Source organism: Pinus tabuliformis, chromosome 8 (assembly GCF_031772625.1).
Source record: "Pinus tabuliformis cultivar Carrire ecotype Pingquan chromosome 8, CPIR1, whole genome shotgun sequence".
NCBI lineage: Eukaryota > Viridiplantae > Streptophyta > Pinopsida > Pinales > Pinaceae > Pinus > Pinus tabuliformis.
In genome coordinates this window covers 188874271-188895076 of record NC_142294.1, presented here as the reverse complement: position 1 = coordinate 188895076, position 20806 = coordinate 188874271, and positions in this window count along the sequence as shown.

Below are 20806 nucleotides of genomic sequence, written 5' to 3'. Positions count from 1 at the left end.
GCGGACACAATTGACCTCCCTAGAAGCAAAGGCTTTCTAGTGACAAACAAGACAAATAAACACTACCTTTCTCTAAACATGCATTGAAAATACAAGTAATCAGGTGATTTTAACATACCTTTAGTCCAACGCTTTGTAGTAGTCCAGCCTCGCCGATCTGGATGAGCTCCTCCTTCTATTCGAAACCTGCATTCGCTAACAAGCCAAAAGATTAAATAGCACCTGATAAACTCATAAAACAATACATATCCATCATGCAGACCAAGGAGTATATGAAACAAATCATGAATAACAATCTGTTGAGAAAAATGAGTTCATTTGTATTAAGTGGAAACAAAAGAAACCATTACAACCTGAGCCTTGGTGTTGTGCAGGTCCCTCCTAGGGTCCAGCAAGAGTTTTCCTTTACTTTGATCAGCTCACCCACTCTCAAATAAGGCTAGGAAAGGATGGGAATCTCTCCTCTCAAGCTTTACAAGGGAGTCCTAATTCCAGCAGCATCTACCCTTAGGAATGTTCAGCTTTCAACCTCCCCTCCCTCTGGCCCAATGCCTGTATTTATAGTGCTCTAGAGGAAGTTATTCAGGTCCACCATCAATGGGATAAGTCCCTCTTTGGATGGGATAGCTCCCCTCTTGATGGGATAAGTTCCTCTTTGATAGGGATACATGAACCATCTGGAGGTGCTCCATACACGTCAAACAAGCTTCTAGAATGCTCTAAAAATGACCACAAGTAACTTTTTTGGAGTGAAACTTGCGCCTTTTGACCTTTACAGGAGTACGCACCCTCCCCTTTACATACAGAGCATACAAGTACGCAGGTATTGTGAACTTGGGGTGCGTACACGCAGGTAAGGCTAAGAGAAACTGCGTACCCAGAGATATATAGATTTTTAATGACTTTCTCTCTTTCTTAGAGTTTGACATGGAGAGCAGAGGTATGAGGCTTGCCAAGGAGGATAGTATGACAGTTGATGGAGCCATACTAACTGCAAATAGTCATGGTGACAAATTTTAGTGTAACAGATTGCCCCCTAAAGTGCGAAGCCTGTAGTAGATAAGGGTTTCATATCATCTAGGAAGGGTGAAGTACTTTATCATTTCAAGGATTATCTTGTGGAGAGCCCAGTCGGAACCTGCAAGTATTCAACACAAAATACATATATAAGATCATATCATCGCTGAGGTAGGCATTCCCATACTCAGATTGAAAACTTTAACTAATTGACTATCTACTGCTCTGATACAGGAATGATTTTGCAATACATCATAATCATAGACTTTTTGTAGACACAGTATGGACGCAGCCATCTATTTATAGTTGGTCTACTATATAATGAATACAAAACTCCTCGCAGCCTGGATGGTGGAAACTAGATCCAGGGTCTTCATTTCTACTTCCCGAACAGGTACGATTCTATCCATGCGAATAAATGAGTTGATGTCGAACATGGTAGAAACCACTTGATTACCAGTCAATGATGTAAACTGTTAACAAGCGTGAGAGAGACCACCAGTGATGTCAATGGTTCTCAAAGTACCTAGTACAATCCATGAGATGTGAATGAATGAGTTGATGTCGAACATTTCACGGAATCCTTCGATCGAAAGTCAATGATGTAAACCGTCGTCAAAGGCGAGAAACCTGCCATTGATGCATGAAGACTTCAAGGTACTAACGATTCCTAGGTCATCTTTCTAGATAATGTGCTGATGTCGATAGAAAGCGACCCATTGCAGGCAAGCCCACAACACGAAATCATAGATCAAGTTGAAGAAATGTAGCTGTAAGGACTGACTCAGGGATGGTCAAAATGGATGACGGGTATTTTGCGGATGAATGGTTTATATGCAGAGACCTCTTGAACACATAATGACACGAAAGATGGCTTGGTGACATTTGACCCAAAGTTAATAACCGGCTGAAGACTTTCACTATGGTTTGATCAACTGTGAGGCAAAGGATTTCCCAACCCAAGTGAATGCAAAGTGTCGTGTTCAAGAGTGGTAATAAGGCTTCTTCTGAGACAAAGGATGACAAATAGGCTCATTTTTCTCTATTTTCCCCCACCATTTCTGGCAAGTACCTCTTTATTTTTTACAAGCTTGAGGAGGATAACATATGCTTGATTATAAGCTCATGCTTCAGATGAGTCCAACTTAGTTTTGATTCGAACCCTAAGAAGGAGTGGTCCGTTCCTGTTTGTAATCAAACAGGTCCTTTACTGTGAAATTTTAATGAGTCCAGTATAGGAGAAACTCGGCGTTTTTCATTTTCAGAGAGTCTGAAAAAACTTAAGAAGACTCCAGGTTGAACTTTTTCGTAAAGTTGTGTCTCCCAAGCCCGAAAAAGTATAAAATAATACTTGAGAGAACCGCTTGATCTTGCGACCAAGGAGTACTTTCATGATTAGTGCATCTGACCTAAAAAGTAAAAAGCGATCAAGGACACGTCATTTTATTTCCAGTATCGAGTTTGAAACGACAAAAACCCGGCAATCTTTTCCTGTTTTTACGGTCGGAAAAGGGCTATAAGGGGACCGTCTTTCAATTCCGTTTTAACGAGTGTAAAAAAAACGCTCTGCGATCTTTTCATATTTTGAGAGTCTGAAAAGGGCTTAAAAGAGAACTCTAGGGTTTCACTTTTTCGTAAGTTTTAACGAGTTCGAAAAAGGGATAAAAATGTACTCATGGTTTTCACTTTTTCGTAAGTTTTAATGAGTTCGAAAAAATGATAAAAATGTACTCATATGGCCGACTTTCAATTTAATTTACGAGCAGGAAAAGACGGAAAGAACTTGGCATTTTCATTTGTTTTATGAGAATGAAAGATAACAAAATAATCTCGAGATTTTCATGAGTTTAACGAGTCTTGAAAATAATTGAAAATGACTCGAGATAAGTTTCATTTTTACAAAATCTTGAAACAGAGAAAAACTATGCTTCAAAGTAGTTTCATTTTTTCACAAGCTTGAAACAGAGAGAAAACTGTGCTTGATGCCCCCTAAGCATAAATGCTAGAGCGCATGCCCCCCCAGCTTCATTTCATTCAACTAAGTACAAGCTGGATGGAATGAAGGTTCATGTATGAGATCATTTGAAGGACTCGACCTAAAACTGTAAGAAAATTATGCAAAACACTGAAATAACTAACCTAAATATACAACTTAACATTTATGAGATCTAGTCAAACTCTCGACTCAATTAGAGGAGGATTTGTTTCATTTTTTAACGAGCTTGACACAGGAAAAGAACTATGCTCGGATTCGGTTTCATGTTTACGCAAGCTTGAAACGAAAAACTATGCTTGTTATAAGTTCACATGCCCCCAGCATAATCACGTAAAACGAGGTACATGCCCCCCAAGCTTCATTGCATTCAATGAGGTGGATGGAATGAAGCTTCACTTTCAAGATCTTGGAAAGACTTGTGGGAGTTGTTTCATTTTTTAGTGAGGTTGACACAGGAAAAGAACTATCCTCAAAATCCTTGTTTCATTTTTTAAACGAGCTTGACACAAGATAAGGAACTATGCTCATAACTACTCTCTACAATCTACCTAACAAAAACTTTTACTCTAAAAACCTTGATTCATTTTTTAACGAGCTTGACACAAGACAAGGAACTATGCTCATGACTCCTTGTTTCTTTTTTTAACGAGCTTGACACAAGACAAAGAACTATGCTCTAAAATCCTTGTTTCCTTTTTTAATGAGCTTGACACAAGACAAGGAACTATGCTCATGACTACTCTCTACAATCTACCTACTTAACCTACCCTTGTTTCATTTTTTACGAGCTTGACACAAGACAAAGAACTATCCTCGAAAATCCTTGATTCATTTTTTAACGAGCTTGACACAAGACAAGGAACCATGCTCAAGACTCCTTGTTTCATTTTTTAACGAGCTTGACACAAGACAAGGAACTATGCTCAAGAAGTTCGCATGCCCCCAGGATAATGATGCAAAGCGAGGTACATGCCCCCCAGGCTTCATTGCATTCAACCAGGTGGATGGAATGAAGGTTTATTTTCAATATTTAACTTGAAAAGGGAGTTGTTTCATTTTTAAGGAGGTTGACACAAGAAAAGAACTATACTCATACCTGATTCATTTTTTTTTAACGAGGTTGACTCAGTAACAAGAACTATCCTCAAACAACTCATTCATTTTTTAACGAGGCTGACACAGGAAAAGAACTGTCCTCATACCGGATTCATTTTTTAACGAGGTTGACTCAGTAACAGGAACTATCCTCTACTAGCCTGTTTCATTTTTTAACGAGGTTGATACAGGAAAAAACTATCCTCGTACACACTGATTCATTTTTTAACGAGGTTGACACAGTAAAAGGAACTTTCCTCACACTCACTGATTCATTTTTTAACGAGGTCGACACAGTAAAAGGAACTTTCCTCGTACTAGCCTGTTTCATTTTTTAACGAGGTTGATACAGGAATAAACTATCCTCAAAATCCTATTTTCTACAATCTACCTACATATCCTAAAATCTACCTGATTCATTTTTTAATAAGGTTGATTCAGTAACAGGAACTATCCTCTAACACCCTGTTTCACTTTTTAACGAGGTTGACACAGGAACAAAACTATCCTCACACTCCCTGATCATGGCTTCCAACTGGAAGAAAGACATGTCAATGGAGACACCTTGATCATGGCTTCAAAGAGGTCTTCATCAGAAGGAAGAATAGTTCTCTGGAAGGAACACATGTCAAGGGACTCAAAAGGGATAAGAACATCGTGTTCAAGTAATCCCATAGAGTTTTCCATGTCAATTACCAGATCTATATCAAAGGAAGATGAGCAAACAGTGAGAGGCTCACTTACGTCGGTAACTGAAAACATGGGACCAGTTGCCACATAATTAACCTGTGGCAGGGTAGATACCACTTTAGAATCAGGAACATTTAGGGGTGTCATATTATTGGTAGTTGAAACAAGACTAGGGAACGAAAGCTGGTCTACAGTCACAATATTTCCATTGTGAGGGAAAGACATCACGCGAAAGAGTGTCGATACGACAGCTTTCATTGCATAAACATAGTCTCGCCCAAGGAGTAAACTGAAATCCAAGGGACCTCGAACTACCATAAGATCAATACAAACAGTTTTACCTTCCAAGGTAATAGAAAACTTAGGAAGGATCCCTAAAGGTTCACTAATGGTCCTGTTAAAAGCTTTCAGATTCTGCGTAATAGGCGCAAGCTGAGGGGAACCCAAAGCTTTCCAAACAGTTGAGGATAAAATACTGACAGAAGCACCTTCATCTACCTGAGTACGATGTATGTCCCTACCACCAGCCTTGACAATGATTTGGAAAGGGATGGAGGAAGGAAGACGAGGTTCTGTCAGTCTATTCCAATCAAAGGAAAAGACCTCATTACTTGGAGGGGGTTCTGTAGAAACAGATGAAATGCCCCTCGGCGTAGAAGAATCTGATGTAACAAGAAGAACCTGAGCGGTATGAAGTTTACTCTCTAAATGGAAAGTGGGATCGACCGAATGTGAAAATGAATCGACCACTTGATCAACTAATGGATCACCAACTTGAGTGACATGAGTTTCACTCTCTAATGGGAGAGTGTGATCGACTGTACTTGAATTTAGATCAATCACTCCGTTAGTTGACGGTAGGTTGGGAGAAAGTTTACGGTAACCAGTTGGAAATTCTTGCTGTGGAACAGTAAGGTTTTCCAACAATGTTGAGGCTTCATCCATGTGAGGGCAAATGTGAGTTTGATGACTCCCTTTGCATAACTTACAAGGAAACCTAACTATCGCTGGTTGATGGATCAACGGAAAGTTGATGAGATTTTTCTGACCATACTTCCAAGACCTTTGGAATAACAGGACAATTGACAAGGAAGTGGTCACCCTTACAAAGCTTGCAAGGGTATTTGGGTTTACGATGCATGTCGGAGTTTTCCTCAACACAACTAACACTTACAGTCGTGGTTGGTTGGTTGACTTCTTTCTTATCTTGCTTCTTCTTCTTCTTCTTCTTCTTCCCTTTCTTCTTCTTCTTAGCCTCCTGGTTACTAGCATCAAGGCTTTTACCAGGCGAAAAGGAAGAAATGGAGGAAGAAAAATTAGGCGAAGAAGGTAAAGGGTCAACAGAAGGTTGGTGATGTTGAGATGGTGAACTCTGTTGAGGTGAAGCATCCGGTTGAGGTGGAACAATTGGAGTACTTTGGGCCAACGAAGTTGAAAATAACCATATCGGTAATCCTATTGTAAATCCAGGTAATGACAAAGTAGCCATATAAGGAGGACCAACATTTCCAAAGTAAGGAAAAGTACTAGGATTCTCGTTAGGAGGGGTTCCTAGGTTGGTAAATTCTGGAACGTTTGCCATTATATTCAACTTCAGTGAATTTTATTAACAGTTTAAAAAACTAAAATTAACAATTCACAATTCACACCTAACAATTAAAATTCACGATTCACACCTATGGTCTCTAAAAGTAAAAACAAACAAATTAACATGCGCTATCAAATCTAAGAGTCAAACCATACACAAACAGTAACCTTCCGGACCGAAAACACTAGTTGGGGATGAAATCCAACATCGCAGAATTCAATACAAAAGTGGCGGGTGGAACAGTTACCCCGGCAACCTGCTTAATGAATAGATTGGACCAAGTTCCTCCACTTTAACCGTCTCGAGTGAAGTGAACCCCCCAGAAAATCCAAGTGAGTCTAGCTGACGTCTGCTCCAGGTACAGTGGGATCTTCCCTCCACCGTCACCTTGGGTAGAACCCTAAAGATAATAGTCACTAAGGTCACCAACAGCAACAAATATACCTGGGGGAACAGTCTACGATCCGATAGCACGCAAGGGCAGAGTAACAAGCTCAATCCCCTTGCCGGCTCCTTGACAATAATCCAAGGTTTACCGACAAGTGACCCCAGGTTCCTTGACAATGGTCAATCCGAGGTTTACCATTTGTAGTACGTGCTTATCTGGCGTCGTTCCCAATGAAGGAGGATTGATCCCCTCACTGGTTCGGACACGATCTCGTGCTTCTCCTTTAAGAGGAGCTTTCCCAAAGCATAAATGTAACAGTTGGATTTATCCTACCACAAGATGAGCTACTTGTTTGGTTTTATTGTCTTGGAGAGTTAATTACTCTCCTACTCCAAGACACTAGCCTAAGCTATGTTGGTGTATCAGAGCCATAGAAATGTAAAAATTACTAGATGAATTTTAATTATGCGCTGTGTTATTAAGGCTGTTTTTACTCAAATGGGTAAATGGATACGAAACCAATGGTGTTATGACCCGACTCAACTGAATGCAATCCTTTCAATTCGATGAATCCTAATTAAAGTAAGGAGAGAGTTTCCATTCACTTCCGACAATGCAAAAAAAATTGATCACTAAGAGAAAATATAACAAATTCTATAATGCACTAATTTTATCAAGAAAAACTAATGCAAATCAATTCCAAACCATTTTTTTCATTTTTATTTTTTGTGTAAATTCAAATCAAAGAAAGCTGATCTAAATCTACGATTGATTTTTCAGAATGTAAACTATGCAATGGTAATCTATGCACAATTCACTTGAAAAGTATGCAAATGTAATCTATGCACATTTTGCATTCATATTCTGAAAATGAGAATTCTAATTATGCAAATGTGATCTATGCAAGAGAATTCTCAAACACAAGACGATTCTAATGTAATCTAAGAACCAGTCAAGGGCAAGGCGAGAAAATTGGGTGAGAGTTCCAAAGATAAAAAAATAAAAACACTCAAAGGCGATTAACACTCATACACAATTTAGCCCCCTAAAAGATGCAAAAATGTGAAAAGACTGAGAGAAACCTCCAAGTAATGACCAAAGGAAAACAAATAAAAAATTTCTCAAAAAAGAGACTCAAAACACCCAATTGATGAAAGCTTAAAGTAGGAATGCCAATGAAATTAGCCAAGATGAAAGCTTTTGACAGGTGAACAGTGGATCTGGGCAGCAAAAATAAGCTATAAACAAAATCTAATAGGAGAAAAAGGAAAAAATGGAAATTTTCTAAGCTTTTGACAGGGGTACGAAGGCAGCCTGTTTGCACAGGTGCGTGTACGCTCTGTGCACAAAGTTGCAGTGCGTACAAGTACGCACTGTGCTTAATGCAGAGGCTGCGTACTTCTAGCAAAAACCAAGAAAAGTAAAATCTAACTTAACCCTAAGCTATTCCACCCAAATTCACAGTCAATAAGTCAAAATCCAGAAAACAAACGACTTTTCTCAAATCAAAGTTTCACACAAAGGAAAAATCATTCACATCAATGGAGTTCCCCAGTGGAGTTGCCATTTTGTCATGCGGAAAGAGTCGATAGTGCGGACACAACCGACCTCCCTAGAAGCAAAGGCTTTCTAGTGACAAACAAGACAAATAAACACTACCTTTCTCTAAACATGCATTGAAAATACAAGTAATCAGGTGATTTTAACATACCTTTAGTCCAACGCTTTGTAGTAGTCCAGCCTCGCCGATCCGGATGAGCTCCTCCTTCTCTTCGAAACCTGCATTCACTAACAAGCCAAAAGATTAAATAGCACCTGATAAACTCATAAAACAATACATATCCATCATACAGAGCAAGGAGTATATGAAACAAATCATGAATAACAATCTATTGAGAAAAATGAGCTCATTTGTATTAAGTGGAAACAAACGAAACCATTACAACCTGAGCCTTGGTGTTGTGCAGGTCCCTCCTAGGGTCCAGCAAGAGTTTTCCTTTACTTTGATCAGCTCACCCACTCTCAAATAAGGCTAGGAAAGGATGGGAATCTCTCCTCTCAAGATTTACAAGGGAGTCCTAATTCTAGCAACATCTACCCTTAGGAATGTTCAGCTTTCAACCTCCCCTCCCTCTGGCCCAATGCCTATATTTATAGTGCTCTAGAGGAAGTTATTCAGGTCCACCATCAATGGGATAAGTCCCTCTTTGGATGGGATAGCTCCCCTCTTGATGGGATAAGTTCCTCTTTGATAGGGATACATGAACCATCTGGAGGCGCTCCATACACGTCAAACAAGCTTCTAGAATGCTCTAGAAATGACCACAAGTAACTTTTTTGGAGTGAAACTTGCGCCTTTTGACCTTTACAGGAGTACGCACCCTCCCCTTTACATACAGAGCATACAAGTACGCAGGTATTGTGAACTTGGGGTGCGTACACGCAGGTAAGGCTAAGAGAAACTGCGTACCCAGAGATATATAGATTTTTAATGACTTTCTCTCTTTCTTAGAGTTTGACATGGAGAGCAGAGGTATGAGGCTTGCCAAGGAGGATAGTATGACAGTTGATGGAGCCATACTAACTGCAAATAGTCATGGTGACAAATTTTAGTGTAACACTTCTGTTTTCAGTAAACACAATTCTCACAGAATTCTAAATCAACATGCTTCAAACCTGGCAACAAATTTCTTGAGTGAAGAATTTGGATCCTCTTCTCACTCATGTGCCTGAGTCTATGATGCCACAATGTCGTATCTTCTCCTGTAGAGGTTAAAGAATTGATAAAATTAGAAATACCATTGCATAAATACAACATACCAACCTTTTCTCCTTTTGCTATTACCAAGGCTCCTTTAGTGACCTTGCAGGTTTTATCTGTAAAAGTAGTCACACAGCCTTCACCTCCCAACTTCTGTGTTGAAAATAGATTTTTCTTTAGATATGGAACATGCCTTACCTCCTTCAATAGCAATTGATTTCCATTCTGTTGTTTTATGAAAACAGAACCCATTCCAATGATTTTACAGGGTTTATCATCACCCAATCGAACCTGTCCAAAATCTCCTTGAACATAATCATGAAAATGTTTCTTATCAGGTGTGGCATGCAATGAGGCACCTGAATCTACTACCCAAGCATCAATAATATTTTCTAGTGAAGGAATCAAAGCATATTGCAACACATCACCTGTCACATTCGCTTCATGATTTTTTCTTACTACGCGCCTCCTTTTCCCTTTCGAGAGTTGCAGTTTTTCTTTAGGTGTCCTTTCTTCCCTCATTTCTAGCAGACTATCCCCGATCTAGACTTGGATCTACCTTTCCTTGACTTACTGCGATATCTTGGGCTCTTTCATCTTTCCATTTTTCTTCCACTTGTCTTTGCAGTCAAAGCATTACCTGATGTCTCACTGAAGCTTTTCCATCCCATTTCCTCGCTAAGGATTGCACCGACAACATCATCAAACTTTAAAATACTAGATCCAGAGACAGAGTTACTAATGGCCATAACTAGACCATTCCAACTTTCTGGCAATGAGCATAAAAATAACAGAGACCTAACTTCATCATCGAAAGTTAGCCCTACAGAACTTAACTGACTGGTAACTGTATTAAATTCATTTAAATGATCAGCAACAAATCCACCTTCTGACATCTTCATATTAAATAAATGCTTCATAAGAAATACCTTATTTGAGGCCGAGGGTTTTTCATACAGTTTGGCCAATGCTGAAAGTAAACCCTCTGTTGTCATTTCCTTTGAAATATTAAACACTATCGATGGCGCTAGGAACAACCATATTGTTCCAAGTGCCTTTCTGTCGAGAATATCCTATTCTGTGTCTGTCATACTCGTCAGCTTATTTGTCTTTCCGCTCAATGGTAGCTACAAATATTTCTGATACAAATAATATTTCATCTGCATCTTCCATAGCTAGTAGTTTTGGACATTAAATTTTTCGACCCTAAACCTACCATCTTCTGCCATTGCTCCCACTCGAACCAGGAACCCTTCTCTCCTGCAAGTTTATCAGCCAAATAGACCTTCGGCTCAGATACCAATTGTTAGAAAATTATATATTACAGTGGAACACATAAAATATTGTAGAAATATAAACACATAAAACAATAGAGACACAAATATACGTGGTTCACCCAATTTGGGCTATGTCCATGCAGAAACCACCAGTCCTTCCTTTTATATTATCTAGTAAAATGAAGAGATACAACCTTTAGCAGATCCACTATAATTCCCTCTTCGCTCTCAATCTCCTCTCTCTTCCTTACTCAGAATACAGATATACATAGACACAATACAATTCCATCGTATATAGTGAGGGGTTTCCTTCTAGGGAAAAAAACCCTAAATCAAACATAACTTCTACCGTCAGATCTCTGCTTAATGAATGGTCCAAATTGACTACGATATTACAACATTTTACAAGGCAATTTTACATCTATTTTTAGCTTCAGGGGTGCTGCCCCCAATCCCCCACCAGGGGGGGTGGAGGAGGGGATCCAAATAATCGTCGCCCCCCCCAGACCCCCTTGGTGGCATACATTTTATGGGCAACGTTGCCGCCACATTACGAACTAGGGTCCAATGTGGTGATACCTCTAAATAAAGAAGATAATCAGGTTCCACACCCAACACCATGCAATACCCTTTGTGCATTCAATTCGTTAGACCATTAGCCAATGAGCCCACACCACTTCCAGTCAATTCAGCGAGAAATGTGCAAATTTATAAACCCATCATCTCTCACCCGTTGGAGTTTACCATGTTTTATTTTGTCTTTCTATGCAACAGATGAATTTAAAATTTGCAGAGACATACACAAAGTGTAGAATAACATTTCAAACCATTGAATTATCTACTTTTTGTGCTATACAATAACCCTCCCCATTTCAAATATTTTATCTAAAACTTTAAAAAGAAATGGGTCCCCTTTTTAGAACTTAGATAAAATCAATAAAACTTTTTAAAATCAATGGTTGTGACAAGTCTTTTTCTTTTAGGTTAAGTTCAATAACAATCACAACTTTGCAAAATCCATAGAATACATGAAAATCCTTATGAAAAGGTCTGATCCGATTTAATATTAAACAAGACCTTGTCATCAAACAAATATAAATGAATGTGTCACATCCTTTGTTTAAAAGATAGACTTAAGGTTTCCATTGGCAATCGCCGATACGATAACGCTATCGGAAAGCACAGATCGCAACTTATCAAGGATCATTCCAAGGGGCCATATAAATCTCCTGATGCCATCAGCCGATCACAATCAGCCAATCTGAAAGCACTTGGAATCTGCCGATGCGATTTCATTATTGGAAAGCATGCTTTTTAATAAAAGGTAAAATATGTTTGTTAAACGAATCTTTGTAGGTCTAAAACATAAATTAATTATAAATGAGAAACAAACAATTTATTGATTTCTTAAAGATTATCTCACCTCCTATGACATCTTTATCGCAATCAGAGGTATACAAAGGAAACAACTAAAACATAATGTTTGTGCTTCCCAATCTGCGATATGCGACTTTCGCTAATCACTGATCGGGAAAGTCGCGATATTCACTTTGAAGGACTGTTATTAATATGCGTGATGCGACACATCATTATGGCATTTAAATATCACGATTGGTAGTTACGGAAATCATTAATAGAGCAGTTATGGATGAATCCTTCGAGGATTTCATCCGTGGTAGCATAACATATTAGAATCTATATTGCTTATTACGCTTAACTACCATTAATATTCTATATTGTGCGTTAGCTTTGAACAGATTTTTCCTTTGTTATGGTCTTCTATTTCTTTTTGCGGAGCAAGTATGAATTCATCAATTCAATAGAAATGTCAAAGAAATCAAAGAAAGCCAAAATTCTAGTCTTAACCAAGGAAGAACCAGTAAAGAAGGTCCTGATAGCTGATACTACCTACCTCGGCCTGGGCAAGGCTTCATGGGAAAGTATATATAATTTATTGGAAGCCGAGGATCTAGAAGAGATTGAAGAGGAAAAGGGAACAACTAATTCAACTAACAAATCAGAGAATACTCTCTAGGATTTGGCTAGCTCTTTCCTTCACAAAATAGCTCCCCGCAGCAGAATATTACCCAGCAATGATTTGGTTAGATGGGTAATTGAAAGTATCAGCATAAAAGATAGAACAGTCTTTACAGCTGATGGAAGGATGTTCGGGTTGTTCAAGGCAGAAGATATCAAAAAGATGTAGCATTTGTTGGAACCACAGAAGCATTACAACAAGGCATTTTTAGAAGCCTTCGCCAAAGAAAATGTCATGAAGTCAGACGCTATCAGGCAGTGGAGGCATTACCCAAACAAACATAAGCATGAATCATCGGGTATGTACTCCATAGACTTATTAGCATCTCCTTACTGTTATGTTGGTGCTATAATATGCAGACTCTTTAGATTCCATGATTGGGCTAGGTTTTCTATAGAAATGGTTCCTTTAATGGAAGCAGTAGTTAACTCTTATATCATGGATTGGGCAACCATTTTATCTGATAAAATGGCCAACCAAATCCTTGATTATAGAAGAAATAGTTTTGTGACTACCTGGGTAATACCCCCATTTTATATGAGTGCCTACATTTTGGACACTATCTGTTTCAATTCTTATTACCCCATTTTAGGTTGGAAATGGACTCCATAAGACCCGACCCCCATTCATATCTATCACAAGGAATTGTGGAAATCCCATTATAAAAATCATCTTTATAGAATCTGTCATGGTTTCTTCTTGCCTGTTCATTATGCTATATTCAGTAAACCCACTCCTAGGTTGTCCAATGAAGCCAGTGTCGACCTAACATCAATTGGTAGTTGGTTCGGTGAAGAGAGTTCACCTACATCAGACTTTTTGGCAGTACTACTGATCCACATGTCCTCCCCTTATACAACCTTGATAAACTATTTGCCAGAGAAATAGCCTATCAGATAACAGAAGCAGGGATGTCAAGGAACCTAAAGGAGTCCAAAAAACAAATGTGGCCTTCATTCCCCCTCCGATATGGCACCTTCACACTGCATGAATTCAAATATGCAGAGAAGGAAGCTGAGAAAATTAAAATGTTAACGTTAGCAGTCATTCCAAAGAGGCAGTATGATCCAAAATGAGTCACCTACAATTTCACCTCTCAAGTCAAAATTTCCAAGTTTGAACATGAGAAGGATGATTATGATGATTTGTTCACTTTAGCTGAGTTATTTTCTCAAATGAAACAACTAGCAAAAATCAAATTGGGAGCAGAGGGATTAAAGGAATTTTTGAAGTTTAGGACATAGAGGTTGCAAACACTACCTCTGGACTTGTTAAATACTACCTCTATGGTGCAACTAGAAGGCCACTATGAAGAAAAAATTATAGAAAAGACTCCTGAAAAGGAAAAGAGCTGTGAAAGGGAGCAGAAAAAGGAAGGAACTAGTGAGATCCTTGATACTGATATAAATATTGATCCTGCTTTAATCAAGGAATGGGAGTAGTTCAACCCAATCATCAAAAACCCGAATAACTCTCAAGAGCTCACTACACCAAAATCGTCTGTAGCACAAAAGCCTGAGGTTATTAGTGTTCCAATTGAAAAGACAAGCAACCTACCCGAGATTCAGCAGGATATAGAAATCATTCCCGACAATCCTATAGAGGAGATTGTACTAAAAATAGAAGAAATACCACCCCTAGATGTATTCTACAGTCCTAAGCACAGGGATGTAGTTAAAATATAGAGGAAAAAGAGGAAAATTGATCAAGGACCTCTTCTAACTCCTCAGACCAAAATGATGAATGTGGTATGGAAGGCAGAAGTCAATCCTTCTGAGGATTTAACTAAACTATCTCAGTATGGAGGGGCTTATATAGCAACAACAATGGATAAAGCCTCAGAGGTTAGCCAGCTAATCAGGGAAAAGGATTAAAGAATCACTCAGCTTGAACAACAGCTAGCAGAGTAAAGACAACAAAATGAGCAACTAAAAGAGCAGTTGAAACTAGAGAAATAGAAGATTGATAAGCAGACTCTACAGAAACAACAAGAGCTGTCTCAAGAACTAAGCAGGCATCAAATGACGATTGAGCATGAAAATAAGGCCAAGAAAGATCAAATTGCACAAATGCAATTACAGATAGAAAAGTATAGGGGTTATCCACAAGTTAGTGAATTCAAAAAAGGAGCCTTGGAGATAACCAAAGCCTTGTCCCAACAGTTGAAAAACCTTTGCCATAGTATCTCATTGGCTGACCCATTGTGCGATATCTCGACATCACTGATTGAGAAGGTAGCTGACACCAGCCTGGAATTGGAAAAAGCAGATGAATGGATAAAAAAATTTCTTTCTTGGCAAGATTCCAAAGAAGGAAAGGCTACCAATTTGCCAAAAATACAAGATTCGCACAAGGAAATCCTATTTTTGGAATGGGAGTCCTAGCTAATGAAAGCTAAAAGAGCAACTTCTAGATCCAGAGCTGTAATGAATGGTGTAATCAAATTAGTAAATAACAGTTTACATATGTCTAATTTGATCTCCGATTGCTCTCCAGGTAAACTCCCAAAAGCAAAGGCACTAGAACATCATTGGAGATAGGAGCTGGCAAGTAGAGAAAAACAGATCAGAGAAGTGCAAAACTTGACATGGGATACATTCTGGTCTTTTCTAGTCAAGCTACATAGCCAGCAGATGGCTATGAAATGCTTTTCCGATCAGTTACATGATTCCTGAACTCTCTAATGCTACCTACACAACCCAGCTACATTCTAGCATGAGTCAACCTCCAGAAATCCAGCCAATGCTCGCAATCTGTAGGCTACAAGCACAAGAAAGGAATTCGATTCAATGAATTAGTTCAATCGTTATCACACTGCTATTTTTATAGCAAATCCCAGATTTTCATGTCTACAGTTTGAACAACTCATTGCGATTTTTGTTGATAGTTTGTTTTTATTTTTATTATTTAAAGACCCTTTCATGTATTTAGAAGGGGTCCTTAATTTGTATCAAAATTTGACTTGGGAGTTGCACTTCTGTACTTCTAAATATTTTTTTTAATCAAAAAGTGGATCAAGGTTCTGCATTTCTATGAAGAAAGCTTTTTTCAAGACTCACACTTTCGCATCTTTTCTCAAATAGGAAAGTGGAAATAGAATTGTTGTTTACATCGGAAGGATTCAAATGCATGTGGTACTTCTATCACTATTTTTGTCTTATTTCTTTATGTGAATGAATATTTCTTAAAAAATGTTATTGTTGTTATATATGTATGTTTTTCAGACAATTCTTTAGCATATCACTTCTCATGGTTTCAGAATTGTTATCATTTGAAAATATATGTCAGTGATATATATTGTGATGAATGCGATAATGTTTTTATAATTAAATTTTTTAATTTCTTAAAAAAAGTAATCATTATATGAATGCATATTTCTATTGATAAGTAAGTCATCTATATGGTTATTTATCTTTTAGGAATAATCAGAAATCGCATTGTTAACAGGATACCCAAGTTATATAGTTATATTTGTATATTTTTGAATTATAGGATAAAACACTTATCACCTTCATTACACATTATAAAACAATCACCCATCAACTCATACATCATTGGGAAACTGGTCCCATTATATCCAGTCGGATCCACCACGCCAAATGGAAAAGGAGCTGTACTAAGGTCCATACCGAGTGGTTATCCCCGATGTTGATGCAGCAATTTTGGAGGCATCAACATTTTTGGTGCTAGAAGGAGTGCATGAATTGTGAATGGCGATCCAAGACAAATAACTAGCCCATTCTAAGAGTAAATCTCCCTCACCATCTCCTACAACTTCTCCTACGCATTCTAAATCTCCCATTTTCAGGCAAGAAGTTGGAATGACAACACCCACTACTGAAAACTTGAACAGATCGGACAAGTCTTCCCTTGAACCCCCTAAAGTTTAGTCTTTGATTCATAAACTTCAAGGGTTTTCAATATCCCAAGAATAGTCTGAGTTATCTCAAGGCAGTGTGACTTCGCAATTTATCCCTTCTCATCCTCTTACAAGATTGTAGAGCGAAAAGCTTGGTATTCCACCAACAGAATTTCCTCTGCCTAGTTGAAAGAGAGCTAGGAAGACACCTTTAGAGTCTGACAGTGAGACTCTCTCCTCATCATCATCCATCTCATCCAAACCATTACAAAGTCAACCATCCACTCCCCAACTACACATCATAGTCCAAAAGGGTACAGGTACTCCGACATCCTCTACCCAATCACTTTCTACTACTTCTTCACCTTCTTCTATTGTTAGTTCGACAATGGCACATCAAAAACCACAACCAAGGCCATGGAAAAATCTAGGAGCAGTCGCAATGCCTGCACCATTGAGTCAATTACCAGCCCATCCTGAAAAATGGTTGCCGAAGTTCAATCCTAATATTGACATACTAGTAAAAGAACACATAAACAACTTTATGTTGTCAATAAACTTAAATGGGGTGACAGAAGAAGCTGACATTGTTAGAATTTTCCCACACAACTTACAAGGAGCAGCTAGGTCATTGTATTTTTCATTACCACCAAGATCCATTAATAGTTGGAATGCTTTCCAAGAGTAGTTTTTAACTAAATTTGGAGATGATAGGTCCATAGTGACATTAATTAATGACCTCTCCAATCTTAAAACTGAGTTTAAAGAACCCATTAAAGACTTGAACTCGCCATTTAATAAACTCTTAAATAAAATTCCTACTACATCTAAGCCTAGTGAGGAAGTCCGAAGCGAATGGTATATTTTTTCTTTGCCTTCAAATATAGCCATCTTCGTTGATATGGCTGCCAAGCCTATGTTAGCAGAAAATATGAAAGAAGTGATCACCGTTGAGAAACATATTATTGCTTTAGAAAAGAAATCCGCTCTTCAAGAAAGAAAGTCCAAAAAAGTTACTTTTAAAGGTGATTCAAAAAAGAAAGTAGCTAAAGATCCATATGATATGGAAGGTTTGCAAAAAGTTTTGAAGACTATGTCCAACGAAATGGTAGAGATAAAGAAACAAGTAGTTGAATCCTCTACTAAAAAACCATTTAGGAACTTCAAAAGAGCTGAATCAAAAACACCTAATTCCATATCTAATGTAGAATCAGATCTAGATGACGATGAGGATGAAGAAACATTTTTTGCATTGGAGGAAACAAAATAAGATGAGATAGTTGAATGTCATGGTATGTGGGACTTCATTTTTCCTAACTCTGATACTGAAAGCGAACAGGAATCTCTCCCAATAATTACCAGAAGTAAAACTACTGCAGAGCCTATTCAAGCAACTCCAAAGAAGAAAAATGCAAGCCCTACTGCCAAAGATAAGGCTCCCATGAAGAAAACTCCAGTCGTGCCTGCGCAAAATCAGACATCATCTTCCAATCCACCCTCATCATCTAAAACATTATTAGTCTCTAACTCTATGGATTACAACATTATTGAATACATGAAGAAAACTAGAGCAAATAGTTCTTTATTTGAGCTTAGCAAGCTCAAACATCAACAGAAATTATTGCTCAAAGAGTTAAATGCAGCACCCTCTTCTCCTCTTCCAAATACTGTCTTGTCCAAAGCAGCTAAAGGATCAGGTAAGCCACCATCGGATAAAGTAGATGCTATTGATGTTGTTTTGATGGGAGATAGATCTAATTCTCATACTCCTCCTTTTCTCTTGACCTATGACATCTACAATAGAAATCTACACAATTGCTTAATAGATTCAAGGGATTCATCAAACATAATGTTAGCCTCGATTTGCTCAAAATTAAACATTGAGCACCAAAAATCTGTAGTACATATTGTTCAGTTAGATCGCACTAAGGTTCAAGTTTTAGGAGAAATTAATTCAGTCACCATTAAGTTATCAACTGATCCTAGAGTAGTTCAAATAATTGATATATATATTTCTGACATCCCTGAGTTTTATGGTTTAATTTTAAGCAGGGATTGGTCGGAAAAACTTCACAGTTACATTTCTACTGATTGGTCTCATATGTGGCTTCCCTATAAAGGGAAACCAAATCAAATCAAAATCGATCAGGAGAAACACATGGCCCATATTGTAATGGAGTTTGAGCAGAAAAACCAACCTATAGCTTTCAATAACAACATTCTGGGAAATTACTCAGTCGAATCATTCTTTGGTAATTTTAATGCTCAATCATCACCTTTTTTCTGTTAACAGTTTCACATCACAGATAGAAAATTTCTCTCATACAGATACCTCAAGGTGTGTTACTATTGCTAAAGAAATTGTAAATAAATCCGTAGATAAGCCTGTATTTTTGTCTTTATATTTTGATGGATCAAAATCCAATGATGGTGTAGGAGCAGGATGTATTTTAGTTAGTCCTGAAAGGGACAAAACTATGCTATCATGCAGACTAGAATTTGAGTGTACAAATAATACTATAAAATATGAGGCATTGATTCAAGGGCTATATAAAGAAATAGGCCTGAAGATTCAATATCTAAAGGTATTTGGTGATTCCGAGATTGTCATCAAACAAGTAAGGAACACTATCCATTACCTTTCAAGACATCTTAAGCATTATCGGTCCCTAGTTCAAGACCTCATATCTCATTTTCTAGCATTTAATATTTCTCCTATCCCTAGATCTCATAATGCAGCAGCTGATTTATTAGCTAATGTTGCTTCTAAGCTCCTTCCATCCGAGGATTACAGTCCTAATAGGTTTTCAGTTGAATTAATTTTTAGACCATCTGTTCCAAACAATGTCACCAATTGGCAAGTATTTGATCATGACGAAGACATTTTAAATTTCTCAACTTCTGAAAAATCTTATGATGACCATAGTATTGATGAGAATGATCATGATCTTCAAATAAAACAAAAACCGAGTGAGAATTCTATACCTAAATCTGTGGTAAAACTTGAAGATCTCTACGATATCAAAGATAGGTTCAAAAAAGTCACTAATTCAAAACTTAAAAGTTCTACTTTGAAGTTTTAATTAGTAAATCTTCACACTAAGGCCAAACCACAAAACGTTAAACTAGGACTAGGGCTCACTTCAGAAGAAAAATTTGCTTTTATCAGATTGTTAAAAAAATATAAAAATGTTTTTTCTTGGAATTATGATGATCTGGGAACATATGATACGTCTATCATACAACACACAATTCCAATGTTTATGAGAAGAAACCTGTACAACAAAAATTGAGGAAAATTCACCCAAATCTAGAGAGTCAGATCAAAGCAGAGTTGAATAAACTCTTGAAAGCTAAGATAATTTTTCCAGTCATACATTCTAAATGGGTTTCTAACTTGGTACCTATTAGGAAGAAGAATGGTGATATTAGGATTTTCATTGATTTCAAGAATCTCAATAAGGCATGCCAAAAAGATAATTTCCCATTGCCAACAATGGAGCAGACACTTCATTCAATATCTGGTTCAGAGTTGATGTCTTTTCTGGATGGTTTTTCTGGATATAACCAAATACTAGTGCATCTAGATGACAGACTAAAAATTACATTCAGAACCAAATGGGGAACATATGCCTATCAGAAAATGCCTTTCTATTTGATTAATGCTGGAGCTACTTTCCAAAGAGCAATGGATATAGCATTCAAGGGTTTGATTAATAGGTCAGTTGTTGTCTACCTAGAAGACATAACTGTCTTTTCCAAGATAAGAGAAAATCATCTACATGATTTGAAACAAATCTTTGAACGATGTAAAACGTATTGGATTTCTTTAAATCCCAAGAAATCATTCTTCGCTCTTGATGAAGGTAAACTCTTAGGATTTATCATATCTAAAGATGGAATTTACATTGATCCAGACAGGATCAAAGAGATTTTTGATATTCCTCTGCCACACAAAAAAAAATCAATGCAATCATTTCTAGGACAGATAAATTTTGTAAATAGATTTGTTCCTGATTTTTACCAAATTGTTTTACCTTTACAGACCATGATTAAGAAAAATTCAATTTTCAAATTGGGACATAACAAAAAAGAAG